The following is a 15739-nucleotide window of genomic DNA, read 5'->3' as shown; positions in this document are numbered from 1 at the left end:
GAGAAGCACTTTGTATACAAGCTCTGAAGCATCCAAATTGGTGACATTAAATTATAACATTGTCACTGAGTATTTCTGTTTCCATAACAAATCTATCCATCCACCTGTTGTTTGGACAATGTGAAATTTAATCAAAAAGGACCACAATAATAAATTGTAAGTAATGTATCCCCAGAATGAATGTGGTTTCCTATATGTCTTTATTGAGTATAAACACTGGTAGCTATAGCTCCATTGTTTAGTCATGGCTACTTCTGATTCTTAACAGAATGCATGAATAAATATTTTGAACAGAAGAATATTGGTTGAAATATCTGCAGCAGTGACTGCTTCAAAGGTTAAATACTTTGAAAGTAGGAATATTTGTATAAAATTGGAAGTTTTGATTCGTGTGTGATCAGGATTTTAGAATAATTTTTCATGTATTTATAGGACATATTCATTAAAAGAAATGTTACCTACTCAACCATTTATTTGTATTTTCATTAAAGGACAGGGCAGTGTTAAAGCACACATTGACTCTTATGATCCATTTCCATAAATATCCAGTGGCTGCTAACATTACAGACAAAACTCTTTAAAGGAAATATTCCACACATGCCATTATTTTTATGATGATGACTATTATTATTATTATTTACTATTATTATGTACCAGAATCCTTTAAACATCAACTTAGCAAACAATTTTAATTTAACATTGATAATATATTTATTATTAATATAATATTATAATTATATATAATATTTATGTATATATAATATATAATATAATATATATTATAATATATAAAATATATTTTATATATTATATATAATATATATAATCTATAATATATATAATTTATCATATATTTTATATATATTATATATATTACATATATTTAATATATAATATATATTATATATAATATATAATTATATTAATATAATATTATAATATATAATAATATATTTTTTATTAAATTTGATAATAACTATTACTAACTAGTAATTTGGTATTTAAAAGTCAAATTAACTCCATTTGTTCATCAAAACACTCTGAGAAAGCACTGCTACTGCAGAAACTCCTTGCCTTTAAATAATTTAGTCCTGTTTTCCTGTTCTATTTTTTACTTGCACTTTGTATTTTTATGGAATATATTTCTATTTTTGTCGTCCATATTAAAAAAAAAATCAAATAAAAATATCAATAATAATAATAATAATAATAATAATAATAATAATAATAATAATAATAATAATAATAATAATAATAATAATAATAATAATAATAATAATAATAATAATAATAATAAATGTAACAGTATTTTCCTCCTTTCTCAATTAGGTAGATATGAGTAGAGCATCATTTTGATTTTAGGGGTTAATTTCAAAGGTATTGTCTTAATCTAAAAATTAAAGTATTACCACTCCTTTTGTAGATTTTGTGTTTTTTGTTTGTTTGTTTGTTTTGTTTTGTTTTCCACTAAACAAAGTAGATTTGATGCTATCCACACATCTACTGTACTTAGAAAACAAAAGATATTAGAAAAAATATATAAAATGGTGGTCAGATAATAAAATTTGAGCAGAGTACTGCAGATAATTTTAGCATCATAACCTGGATAAATGGTTATCTTGTGAAGATATTGTTTTAACTGGGGAGAAACACTAACATATAGAGAGAATGAAAGGAAGATAAATATATATTTATTACTTTAATAAACTAAGATTGATAACAAAAGGAAGATAAAAAAATAATAAACAAGGCTATAACTTCTAACAAAATTATGGGGTTCTCATTCATTTAAAACAAGAAAAGGTATTGTAACATCTACAAGAAAGCATAATTATTTCCTATTATGTAGACAATATTTGCTTTCTTCAGCCAAGCCAATATCAAATTTTCTCAGAACAAATATATTTAGATCTTGAAACAAATATCAAGTGCTGAAATCTTCACTGCTATTTACAGAAAGGCTATACAGGTAGTAAAATGTATATATATGACTTCCTTTCAATTCTCAATTATATAAAAGACAGATAAGAATTGACAAAAACAAACAAATAAACAAAAATCCTGAAGGTAATAAACACAGTTATGTTGAAAATATATCAAAAACATTTATTTCTGTAAGGATGAAGTTACCATATTGTACAAGTATAAATTGATTCAAGTGTTTTCTTACAAGTGGTACCTTTTTTTTGACAAGCCTCTCTTCTAAAAAGGTTTTTAGATATTTAATATATATTAACATGTAATAGAAACATGCAATTTAGATCCATTATTGTGGTAATTAACTACCTTTTATTACCCTTCTTTTTCCTGAATCACACTTTTAAAAGTTTCTACTATTAGGACCACAAAGCTGATCAGAGGGCTGGAGCACCTCACCTGTGAAGAAAGGCTGAGAGAGCTGGGGATGTTCAGCCTAAAGAAGAGAAGGCTCCCGGGTGGCCTCGTTGCTGCTTTGCAGTACTTAAACGGGGCTTATGAAAAAGATGGAGAGTAATTCTTGGCTTGATCAGATAATGTCAGGACAAGGGGAAATGATTTTAAAATAAAAGAGCGACGAGGAGGAAATTCTTCACTCCGAGGGTAGTGAGGCACTGGAAGAGGTTGCCCAGAAAGGTTGGGGATGTCCCACCCCTGGAGGTGTTAAGGATAGATAAGGCCCTGAGCAATCTGACCTAGTGGGTGATATCTTCGTCTATGGCGGGGGGGAGGAACTAAATGATCATTAAGGTCCTTTCCTACGCAAGCCATTCTATGATTCAATGATTAATAAGTTTTATCTATTAAAACAAACCTAAAAAGGGAATGTATCTACCTCTTCCACGTTTGTAAGTTACAGTCATTGTAAATCTGTATTTTTCTTGCACACCTCGCTCCTCAGTATAATAGTTCTTATAAGCAGAATTACAAATCTGTGCTCAATAATTTATATTCGTCATCCAAAGGCTTTCCTAGCTTCTCTTGATCTGCTCATTATCACAGAATCACAGACCGGTTGAAGTTGGAAAGGACCTCCAGAGATCGTCTAGTCCAACACCCCTGCTCAAGCAGGGTCACCTAGAACATGTTACAGATGATTGCATCCAGGCAGGTTCTGAATATCTCCAAAGAGGGAGACTTCACACCCTCTCTGGGCAGACTGTTCCATTGTTCTGTGACCCAAAATATAAGTTCTTCCTCATATGGTGATGGTATCTCCTGTGGTTCAATCTATACCCATTACCAGTGAAAAGCATTTGCCCCCATCCTCTTTGCATCATCCATTCAGATATTTGTAGAGATTGATGAGATCCCCTCTCAATCTTCTCTTCTCTAAGCTAAACAGGCACAGCTCACTTAGTCTTTCCTCATAGGACAGATGCTCCAATACCTTAATCATCTTCGTGGAATTACATGTATGCAGGTATCATGTATCCAAAATAACTGAGATCATAAAAGAGCAAGTCTGACAAGAGATGCTAAAGTCTATTTCATTTATTGACTAAACATTTACAGCATTCTTATGTATCAATTTCATTGTCAACTTGGTTGGAGAAAGGAATATGCATTTAGAGCATAAACAGCAATTTCATTTCTTGTATTTCATGAAAACATTTTCAGTTTCTATGGTGGCTAGTGCTGAAACCATGCAACCTGTTCTGAACATATGGCAGATTTCCTAGAGGAAATGTTGATGCATATTATCAACTTGATATCCTTTGCTAGCATTTTTAAGACACCATTGATGCCTGTGATTGGCAGCAGCAAAATGACAAGTCTGAAACCAATCCTGTTCAGGTGAAACCAAACCTAATAAGCCATCACAAAAGTGTGTGAGTGATTCATATTATATTCTTATGTCATGGACAGTAGAGACATATAGGTTTACTTAAAAAAAAAAAAAAAATGTTATTATACGTCTTAAAAGAAAAATTTTACCACCAATTTTATCACAATCATTTCATTTTAGAAGTCCTCTGTGTCTCTGCCTTCATCATCTACTTATTTTTTATTTATGAATCTTTCCTTCTGCTGATCAGCTCCACTTCTCTTTCACTTCCCATCTGTGCTCCTGGGGAAGAAATGAAACCTCTGCCAGAGGGCAGCCAGAACATTTTTTCAAGTTAGAGGAGTAGATGCACTAGTAGTGTTCACAGCCACGTGTAGGCAACAAGTAGATTCTGATATGAGAGAATTTCATGTCCCAAATTCAGGGACACTTGGATTACCTACCTAAATAATATATAATCTACAGAAGGAGTTCTTCTAAATTCATCTGAATGGATCTCAGGAAGGTGTGTCCCCCACCGTTCATTTCCTCTATGGTTTGGACTAAATACATTTCAAAAAGTAAATAAGACTTTTTGCATGAAGTCAAAAACACAACTACTTTTGCACTAATAAAACATTCTGGCATAAAGACAAAGATGGACACAAATGTTGTAACTTCTGTGTTCAATGGTCATATGCTTAACTCTTTGTTCAAACCAGGGTTTGCCAGTCTGTGTTTGGTTGTTAAAATAAGGTTTTGTGGCACACTCCTTAATATATGATTAAATAAATTATGTTTCTAGGGATTTTATGCTCTCTTATTTTAAGTAACTTTTTACTGCCTTAAGTAACTTTTTACTACACAGGAGTTAAAATCAAGGCTTTCAGCCATTCTGCCCTCTATAAATGTAAACAAATGCAACCTGAGCATTTATTTTTATTTGCACAATGTGATGATGATAAAGAAATGTGAGAAAGTTTCTGGCATGCCAAATAAATCTGGACTTATGTCTCTCAGCAGAACTGCTGAACATTGAAAACCAGATTTCACTGGGTTTCTACCAAATTCTGGATTCACTAGACGTGCATGGCTTAAACTTCTCTCAATATTCCCAGCATAATTTTGGGAGAAAGAGGGACATTTCCACAAAGAAGCAAAAGATTTACTGCATGCTGACAAATATATTGTCATGAGAGGAATCTCAGAAATTTCTCCTGGGGAAACAACTCCAGCTTTGTAAGATTTTTCCTCATAATTGTCCCCAGCAGCTTCTGTAAAAGTAGATTCTGAATATAATCAGAGACACTTCACGTCATAGAGTAAAAAAAAAAAAATCACAAAAGTTTTATTTTTGATATGGAGAACAGATTATGTATAGGGTTATTAATAATGAACGTTCAGTTTTCTCACTGTTCTGTGAGAATTATGAAAAACAGGTCACATGACTACAAAATATAGAAATAAAGATTAAGAGTAAATATAACACTAAGTTTACAACAGTTGCTATTTTTCTATATATTTTCTCTAAGTGACAAATACCTTCTTTCTCAATCATCCTCTGTTAATGTTTCTGTGTGAATAATATCTTAATTATGTTCAGTTTTGTTCAGCTGAAATTTCCACTGCAACAACAGATCCACAACTGGAGTCACAATAAAGATGACCTGGGAAAAATAATGACTGTAAACAGCTGCTAAAACATTTACAGAATAGAAGTGCCTTCTATTGTCAGAACTGCTAGACTGAGAACCTGACCTGTGAACAAGAAGTATCCTCAAAATATACAGCTAACATCTTTGAAATGATGCTGAGTACAGAAGAACCAGAGCCATCCTGAAGATACCAACATTAAGGGCAAAAACAAGAAACAGTAACAATATTTAATCATCTGAAAAGGTGAAAATTGTCTGGAAAGGTTTGTTGTTCTAGTTGTTTTTTTTTGTTTGTTTGTTTGTTTGTGTGTGTTTTTTTTTTTCTGAGTATAGGAAACATCATCACCTATGGGTTGTCTCAAGTAAAACATAAAAATTAACTGCATCCATTGGCTGCTCTAACAGGTATGTCTCTGTTACGTCTCTGTGACACAAAAATGACTATTTTTCTCTCCAAAAGGAAGAGCTTCTAAGAACTTTCCATACTGCACTTTTTTTTTTTTCTTTTTTTTTTTTCATCCTGCTCTACTCTGCACTGGTCCGGCCTCACCTAGAGTACTGTGTGCAGTTCTGGGCACCACAGTACAAAAGGACGTTAAACTGTTGGAGAGTGTCCAGAGGAGGGTGACAAAGACGGTGAAGGGCCTAGAAGGGAAGACATGAGGAGTGGCTGAGGTCACTGGGCCTGTTCAGCTTGGAGAAGAGGCGTCTGAGGGGGGACCTCATCACAGTCTACAACTTCCTTGCGAGGAAGAGTGGAGAGACAGGTGATTCTCCATAATCACCAGTGATAGGACACGTGGGAATGGTGTTAAACTGAGGCAGGGGAAGTTTAGGCTTGACATCAGGAAGAAGTTCTTCACCAAGATGCTGGTCACACACCAGAACAGGCTCCCCAGTGAAGCAGTCACTTCACCAAGCCTGTCTGAATTTAAGAAGTGTCACATGGTCTAAACTTTTGGGTAGACCTGTGCAGTGCTAGGAGTTGGACTCAATGATCATTATGGGTCCCTTCCAACTCAGGATATTCTATGATTCTATGATTGATCATCTTTGAAGTAAGACTCTGTCTGCTGTTTCATTGGGCCCATTCTTGGGCCCACTTCTGGGTGTTGGTCTCTTCTGAGATCTGTATCCACCAAATAAGTTAATTATATTTTATTTTGAAAACACTGAGAAAATCCACATTTCACATGCAACTTTGATCTTACCCATGGCCCTCCTTGATGCAGGTTGCAGTCTGCTGTCCTGCACCAGCTCAAACATTTCTCTAAACAACTAAACAATTTTAAACCACAAGGTTTTCATGGAGAAAAAGAAAAAAAAAAAAAAAAAAAAAAAAAAAAAAAGAAAGAAGAAAAGAAAAGGAAAGGAAAAAAGAAAGAAAGAAAGAAAGAAAGAAAGAAAGAAAGAAAGAAAGAAAGAAAGAAAGAAAGAAAGAAAGAAAGAAAGAAAGAAAGAAAGAAAGAAAGAAAGAAAGAAAAAGAAAGAGAGAAAGAGAGAGAGAGAGAAAGAGAGAGAGAGAGAGAGAGAGAGAGAAAGAAAGAAAGAAAGAAAGAAAGAAAGAAAGAAAGAAAGAAAGAAAGAAAGAAAGAAAGAAAGAAAGAAAGAAAGAAAGAAAGAAAGAAAGAAAGAAAAAGAAAGAGAGAAAGAGAGAGAGAGAGAGAAAGAAAGAAAGAAAGAAAGAGGAAGGGAAAGGAAGGAAGGAAGGAAGGAAGGAAGGAAGGAAGGAAGGAAGGAAGGAAGGAAGGAAGGAAGGAAGGAAGGAAGGAAGGAAGGAAGGAAGGAAGGAAGGAAGGAGAGGAGAGGAGAGGAGAGGAGAGGAGAGGAGAGGAGAGGAGAGGAGAGGAGAGGAGAGGAGAGGAGAGGAGAGGAGAGGAGAGGAGAGGAGAGGAGAGGAGAGGAGAGGAGAGGAGAGGAGAGGAGAGGAGAGGAGAGGAGAGGAGAGGAGAGGAGAGGAGAGGAGAGGAGAGGAGAGGAGAGGAGAGGAGAGGAGAGGAGAGGAGAGGAGAGGAGAGGAGAGGAGAGGAGAGGAGAGGAGAGGAGAGGAGAGGAGAGGAGAGGAGAGGAGAGGAGAGGAGAGGAGAGGGAACCCTAGCCTCTCTCCTTAATAAAATTATCACATTTTGCCATATGCTAATAAAATTTTGTTTTTAGACATGCATTCTTACCACCTTCTCTTCCTTCATAAACTATTTAACAGTCTAGTTCAAAAAGTGTATTTTCCCATCTCTTTCCACATGTCAATATCAAAGCAATTATTTGAATTCTCAGGAAATTCTAGAAAAATGTACCAGAGATTAGCAATAAAACAGAAAGGTGTTTAAATTTAGAATTAATAATAAAGATTACAATAAAGAGTTCCATTTCCCCTTGTTCTGCTGCTCTGAACTCTTCAAGCTTAACCTTTGATTTAATAGGGGTGGGCAAATTGCAAATGATAACAGAGCTATTCATAACATGAAACAGTTTGATTTTGTATAACGCTTTGTGACAGCAGTGTTGAATTTGACAGCATAAGCCATGAAAAAAAAAAAAAAACAGATACAAAGTAAATAAGCACTTAGAAGCCGTAGAAAAAGTGTAAGTTTTACTGTGCACTACTAAATGGTAGTAGAAACTGTTGTGTTAAAAAATCATCATCCAGATATAAAATATAGCATATGGGTATATGGTCTAACAAAGCTGTCAGAAGATCATCAGAGGTGGATTATTGGCAGGAAGAAACCAAATGAGGTTTAATAAGAGCAAGTGTAGAGTCCTGCACCTGGGAAGGAACAACCCGAAGTATCACTACAGGCTGGGGGACGACCTGCTGGAGAGGAGCTCTGATGAAAAGGACCTTGGGGTCCTGGTGGACGACAGGTTGACCATGAGCCAGCACTGTGCCCTTGTGGTCAAGAGGGCTGATGGGATCCTGGCGTGCATTAAAAGGAGCGTGGCCAGCAGGTCAAGGGAGATGATCGTCTCCCTCTACTCTGCCCTGGTCAGGCCTCACCTGGAGTAGTGTGTCCAGTTCTGGGCTCCCCGGTACAAAAAAGACAGGGCTCTCGTGGAAAGAGTCCAGTGGAGGGCCACAAAGATGATATGGGGCCTGGAGCATCTTCCCTATGAAGAAAGGCTGAAAGGCCTGGGTCTGTTCAGCCTGGAGAAGAGAAGACTGAGAGGGGACCTCCACAGTGTATATAAATATGTGAGGGGTGGGGGACAGAAGGATGTAGCCAACCTCTTCTCAGTGGTTTGTGGGGATAGGACAAGGGGAATGGCTGCAAGTTAGAGCACAGGAAGTTCTGCACTGACATGTGAAAGAACTTCTTCACAGTGAGGGTGAAGGAGCATTGGAACAGGCTGCCCAGGGAGGTTGTGGAGTCTCCTTCTCTGGAGATATTCAAGGCCTGTCTGGATGCCTACCTGGGCAGCTTGCTCTGAGGAACCTGCTTTGGCAGGGGGGTTGGACCCGATGATTTTTTGAGGTCCCTTCCAACCCCTACAGTTCTCTGAGTCTGTGAGTCTGTGATTTATTTTGATTATGGTCTTCCACCATGTGGTTTTACTTAGCTGTTGTACATCATACAAATCTTGAACCTTATTGATTCCTTTTTTTTTTTTTTTAAATAAAAATCTTTCCCAGGATACTTATCAATATAGTTGCTGATTCTGTAACAAACATTAACATGTTTTCCAGTTCTTCTTTGAAAGTTAAACTATTGAGTCTTTATTTTTACAAAGAAACATAGCCTAGCATGATAAAGAGTACTGTTTCCAAGATGTCAAGAATGCCGGATACTGCAATGGCATTCTTTACATCAGTTCTGTGAGTCTGATTCTGAGATTATATGTTGTAGAAACATTTACTTGGTATATATTTTTCCATTTTAAGCAGTGAGAGCTTGCCTTCTAAGGTCAGAACACCAGATCAAATGGTAATATGCAAGTTAAGTTGTAATGCCCAGAAAGTAATACAGATTTTCTGCTGTGTTGTGAAAGGAACTAGGTTCTGGAGAATCTAAGCAACAATTTTTATCAATACATGAGCAAAAATTATTCTGCATGATTCACTGTATGAAACTCCTTAACAAATGTAAGCCTCTTAATAAGGGTAGTGCTTATAGAAATGCTTTTAACAGCAGCTACCAATTAAGTGCATAAGCAAAGGCAGATGAGGTTCATATTACCAAAAAATTGAGGCACGATAGAATCATAAAATCATATAATCATTAAAGTTAGAAAAGATCTCAAAGATCATCTGGTTCAACCATCACCCTACTACCAATGTCACCCGCTAAACCATGTCCCTAAGCATCATGTCCAACCTTTCATAAAACGCTCCCAGGGACAGTGACTCCACCACCTTCCTGGACAACCCATTCCAATGCCTGACTACTCTTTCTCAGAAGAAATGTCTCCTAATTTATGTCTCCTAATGTCTCCTAATGTCTCCATACTTAACCTCCCCTGGTGCAACTTGAGGCCATTCCCTCTAGTTCTATCGCTGTTTATCTGTGAGAAGAGGCCAGTTTGCACAACTTCCTTTCAGGTAGTTGTAGAGAGCAGTAAAGTCTCCCCTGAGCCTCCTCTTCTCCAGACTAAACAACCCCAGTTCCCTCAGTAACTCCCCACAGGACTTGTGTTGCAGACCCTTCACCAGCTTCATAGCCCTTCTCTGGACATGTTTCAGGGCCTCAATGAGATTTCATATTTTCATCCTCTTTGTACTCTTAAACTATACATTAAATGCCCTAATAAACAAACAAACAAACAAACAAATAAAATGCAAGCTTCAAATTGTGAATTATTAACAGACCAGTTTGATTGACACACTCTACAATTACTTTACATATTTCTAACATTTATCATACATTTTGATACAAATATGCATCTGTCACATTCAGAACTGTGAAATTAAAAGAATGTTGTCTAATAAAAAGAGCCTTTTCTGACTGTGCATTAACTTTCTTTTATTACGGTTTTCTTTGTCTTGTCTCACCCCTCCATTGAATTCACCTTGGGCCTCATCAATGTTTTTCTGTAGCAAATAGCCCCCCAAAAACAGCACCTGGAGTCTGACATATCTGGCTTTTCTTGGCTCAGGGAGTTACTGATCCCTCTAAGAAACTTCTGCTCCTGGTTGCATACCTGAAGCAGGCAGCAAACATTGATGGAGTAGGGAGGGATAGTGCAGGCAAACCTCCAGTGGCTTACCTCTCAGTGAGGACCAAAGTCCATCCCCACTGAAACACTGCTGAAAACTTCTCTTACCCACAGGGACAGACCCTGCCTTTTCAACTACTCCCATCCCTGTGTCTTCTCCCAAACCTCCATGTAGTGGCATGTCCATTGCTGCCACAGGCTGAGTTAACCACAGTTCTGGACACTTTTCTGCTCACAACATTTTGCAAGGAAGATGGCAAAAGAAAAAAAAAAAAATCTTTTTGCCTACAAATGTGTTTCCTTAAATCCCCATTTCCTTACTCAGGGTTTGCTGCCACTGTCATGCACCTCCATTGCCTTGCTCCCAAGTACTGGGACACCTATTTTTCCTCTGGTATTTTTGCACATTTTCCTATCTTTCTTCTCTTTTTGTGTCTCTCTTCTCCTCATGCTTCCACTTACTTGCACCACTCTAGGAAATAAAATAATATAAATAAATAAATAAATAAATAGATGGAAAATTCCTTGCAGAGATGTTTTCCTTCTTCATAACTCCGTCTTAACCCCCCTCTTTGCTCCCCACAGGGTCCCCACCACACATTGCTTTCCAGCATCTCCACTTGCCCTGCACAGCACTGCAAGCTAGGATGGATAAAATACAATGCATAAATCAGGACCATGCTCACCCCATACTGGTCCAGCCCAGCAATATACCTGGCACCCCATTGGCTCAGATGGGGGTGTTTGGTCCAGCTAACTCCCTGGCTGGCCTGTGCTCAGCTCATGGGACAAACTCCACCTGAGGGGTTGCGCTGAAGGCATTAGCCTTTTATTCACGGGAAAACAGAGAGCATGAAGAATTTGAAGTAGGATTTTCTACGCTTGGGATGATCTAACGATACCCCATGCCTGTAAGTGTTCAAGAGGCAATTCGATAATGCCCTCAATAATATTCTTTAACTTTTGGTTAGCCCTGAAGAGGTCAGGCAATGGGTCTTGATGACAGAATCACAGAATGGGCAGGGTTGGAAGGGACCTCTGATGATTATCTAGTCCAACCCCTCAGCCAAGCAGGATCACCAAGAACACATTGTGCACGATGGCATCCAGATGCGTTTTGAATATCTCCAGAGAAGGAGACTCCACAACCTCTCTGGTCAACCTGTTCCAGTGCTCTGTCACTCTCACAGTAAAGTGCTCCCTCATACTGAGAATTTCCTGTGCTTCAGTTTGTGCCCATTGCCTCTTGTTCTGTTCCTGGACGCAACTGAAAAGAGACTGGCTCCATCCTCTCGAGACCCTCCTCTTGGATATTTAAATACATTGGTGAGGTCTCCCCTCAGACTTTTCTTTTATAGGCTAACCAGGCCCAGTTCTTTCAGCCTGTCCTCATATAACAGGTGCTCCAGTCCTCTGGAAATCATTTTAGTAGCTCTCCTCTGAACTCGCTACAGTAGTTCTCTGTTCTTCTTGTACTGGGGATCTGTGGTGGTTTTACTCGAGCAGGCAGCAGAGTTCCACCATGGCCCCTGTATCACTCCCCCTCCTCGAAGGGAAAGGGGGAGAAAATATGACACAAAGGGCTCAAGAGTTAAGATTAGGATGGAGAGATCACTCAAGAATTATCACAATAGGCAAAACAGTGTAAGAGTAGGGAGATAGTAAAACTTATTGCCTTTTAGTAACAAGCTAGATAAGTGAGAAAGAAAGGAAAAAAGAAAAAATACCTTTCCCACCTTCCACTTCCTTCTACCTCCTGCCTCCAAATGGCGCAGAGGAACAGGGGAATGGGGGTTGCGGTCAGTCTATAGCATTGCACCTCTGCTGCTCCTTCACAGTCATTCTCTGCCCATGCTCCAATGTTGCATCCCTCCCATGGGATGCCGTCCTTCCCAAACTGAACCTGCAGGGGCTGCCCACAGGCCGCAGCTCTTCAAGAACTGCTCCCACATGGCTCCATACCATGGGGTCTATCTGTCAGGAGCAAACTGCTCCAGCACAGGTCCCACACAGGCTGCAGCTCCCCCCAGACTCCCTGCTCTTGTGTGTGCTCCTCTCCATGGGCTGCACCTCCAGCACAGGGCCTGCTGCTGCGGGGGCTCTCCATGGGCCACAGCCTCCTTCAGGCCACAGCCACCTGCTCCTCTGGGCATTCCTCCATGGGCTGCAGCATGGAAACTTGCTCCACCATGGTACTCCATGGGCTGCAGGGGGACAACTTCGTCAATTATCATCAGGCTAATAAATGCTTTATTAAGAAAGTACACTCCCAATAACATTTTTAAAAACATTTATCAGTCTATTTTTTATGAATGAAAGAATAACCTTAAAATATATATATTATATATATAAATAATATTTTTCCACTAACAATTATGTTAAAAAAACTTTTATCTTCTTTATTTTACCTTATACAAACATTAAAACCATTGAAAACATCTGGTTGTTGTTTTAAATCATGTTTACTCAGTTACTTGATTTACACAGACAAAATCAGAATTTCTGAAGAAGATGAGAAAACTCTTTTGAACATTCAAGAAAGTATTAATTTTGAAACTACAGTAAAATAAATAAATTCATTCTTTCATTCATTAATAACAGTTGTTTTTTCATTTGACACTTCAGATTTATGGTTTGGGTTCGGTTTTTGGTTTTGTTTCTTTGATTTGTGTGTGTGTGAGAGGTTTTTGTTTGTTTGTTTTCTTTTCCTTACCTTGGAGTTCTCGGCAACATAAAAATACAGTACTTAGTTTTACATGAAGAAATCAGAATCCACTACCAGTGGACATACAAATTAGTAGCTTAGGGAGAAAACAAGCAGGACACTTGACCTTGACCTCTTTGCTTTAGTTAGCAAGTTCAGTTTAGTAAGGCATAGTTAGATAGGAAGGCAACACATTACACGTGCAGATGGAAAAGAATAGAAACTTGTCCTACTTTTGTAAAGAAATCATCTTCCTGTAGGAGTCTAGTTTTTGTACTTAGTAGAGTCTTGGCTTTCTATGGATAATTTAAACTTTTACTTCCTTCAAGAAGTTTCCATAGAAAAATAATATTTGGGAAAAACTGTATCTTCTTTACTTTTGAAACCCTCCAATAATTTCTTCTGGTTAACTTGTAGTTTTCTGAACTTTTGTGAAGAGCTTTGTGAATTTAAAGTTTGTTCCTGAGAGTAGCAACAAAGATGACTGTCACCTACTATCTTCTGCTTCTAATGAAAACAAAAAACTATTAGAACATAGATGCCTAATTCACCCTAAATTTTCAATCCACTCCCACCCCCCATGTAGAATGGGTATGCAATATTTACTTTGATTACTAAGTAAAATGCAAATGTTTAGTAGTTATCTAAAGTACCTACATATTTTTCTTGGTGCATGTTTAAAACAAATATATTGTGTACTCAGACAAAACTACTGAAATCAATGGGAATATTTTCTAAACAATTCAGTAATCATATACTGAACATGTATGAACTTTTAGTTTGGTTCAAGCCAAGGAAATTCCCAGCTCATGTTTTAGAAACCATTTACTAGTAGTATTTGTCATTGAGAATGGAAAGTAAAGTCATATCAAAGTTTTATTATTGTTTGACAGACAGCTGCCTGCAGTTCAGGAAATACTAAAATCCTGCCAATTTGTCATGCTTCTTAGCAATCTGGAGTTTCAGACTGTACAAATAACATAAAAATAACAGAAGAATCAATAGTTTGACTGATATGTTCATTCATGAACAGAGATATCCTGTACTATCAGTATAAATTATTTAATCCTTAATTAGAATGCACCTGAGGAACAAGCACCATTTTCTGTTGCTTAAACTAATAAAATTACAATAAAATTACAGTGAAAAAGGTCACTGTTGACTGAGACCCAGCTGCAGATCAAAACCAAACTGATTAGTTCCAGATATTATTGTAGCATTAGAAGTTAATTAGTGAGAATGCTCAGGATGATGAAAGAAACTTATTTATAAGAGACATTGCAATTAAATTACTTCAATGCAGAATATTGTAGGCTTGATTGATTCATACTAGTAGTAAAAAAGTGAAAATTATTCTGCTTTCTAAGAGTATACTGTTATGTTTCTAAAAGCTTCTTATATAGCTTGCTATATATAATTTCATAAGCACTTTTTTAAAGAACAAAATGGAAGTAAGGGGGTTTGTTACACTAAAGGGGTTTTCCCATACAATCAACTTGAAATTGAATGCTAACCTTTTTCACAATTTTGTAATACTTTTCATCTCACAATTTTAAGAAATTCATTATCCAAAATTAACCTCTTTTCCCTTGAGGACAATTGAAGATATATCTGCTCAATAAATTGAGATCTCTAATGCATCTCTCAAGCAGTACAGGGACTGCTGAAAGCAAATTAGACTTTCCTCCACCTGTTTGTCATTTTATGGGAAGATTTTATTGATATTAGATTAATTGGCCTAAAATAAAGTGAGATATATTCAATATTTTGAAAGTAACATATGAAATGACATAGGAGCATCCCAGACAGGATGGCAAAATCAGAGCTAAGAAAAAATCAGAGCTATGAAACAATAAAATGCATGCAGAGATCTGGACAAAATCATCTAAAGTTTCTTCGGTATGAGGAAACCTTTTATTGCATTTTTCCATGAGATAAAACGAAGAAATAAAATTGAGGAAAATCACAGAAAATAACGTATCAAGTATTCCATTTTAAAGACAGAAAAGAGGGAAAAATCAAAATCAAATGACATTCTAAAAGGCATAAAGGCTTTCTAAAGATTGTATGAGAAGGTAGATCTTGAGCAGTAACTAGGAACACCTGAAAGCTTATATTTCATGAACACTGCTTGCTGGCACATCAAGTTATTTTCAAAAATTAACTTACTTTTAAATTAAATTCATGCTGCTTTCCTGTGCACTTCACAGTCAAATATAGCAATTGCTCCCCAACAGTAACTGCTTGGATGCTAATTTTAGATAGCTGAAAGACCAGCTACATATTGTTTAACTGTGTAAGCTTTTTTATAAAGAGTATTTCTCTTATCCCATTATTAATTGGGAAGATATTATGAAGTGGAAAAGTGGGCAGGCCACTAGGGAGGACTATAAGGATGTTGCAAGGCTGTGCAGGGACAAAATTAGGAAGGCCAAAGCTCATCTGGAGCAAAATCTGGCTACTGCTGTTAAAGATAACAAAAAA

The sequence above is a fragment of the Aythya marila genome, assembly GCF_965140915.1.
Source record: "Aythya marila genome assembly, chromosome: Z".
NCBI lineage: Eukaryota > Metazoa > Chordata > Aves > Anseriformes > Anatidae > Aythya > Aythya marila.
The sequence above is the reverse complement of the archived record's forward strand: the minus strand, read 5'-3'. Positions refer to the sequence as shown.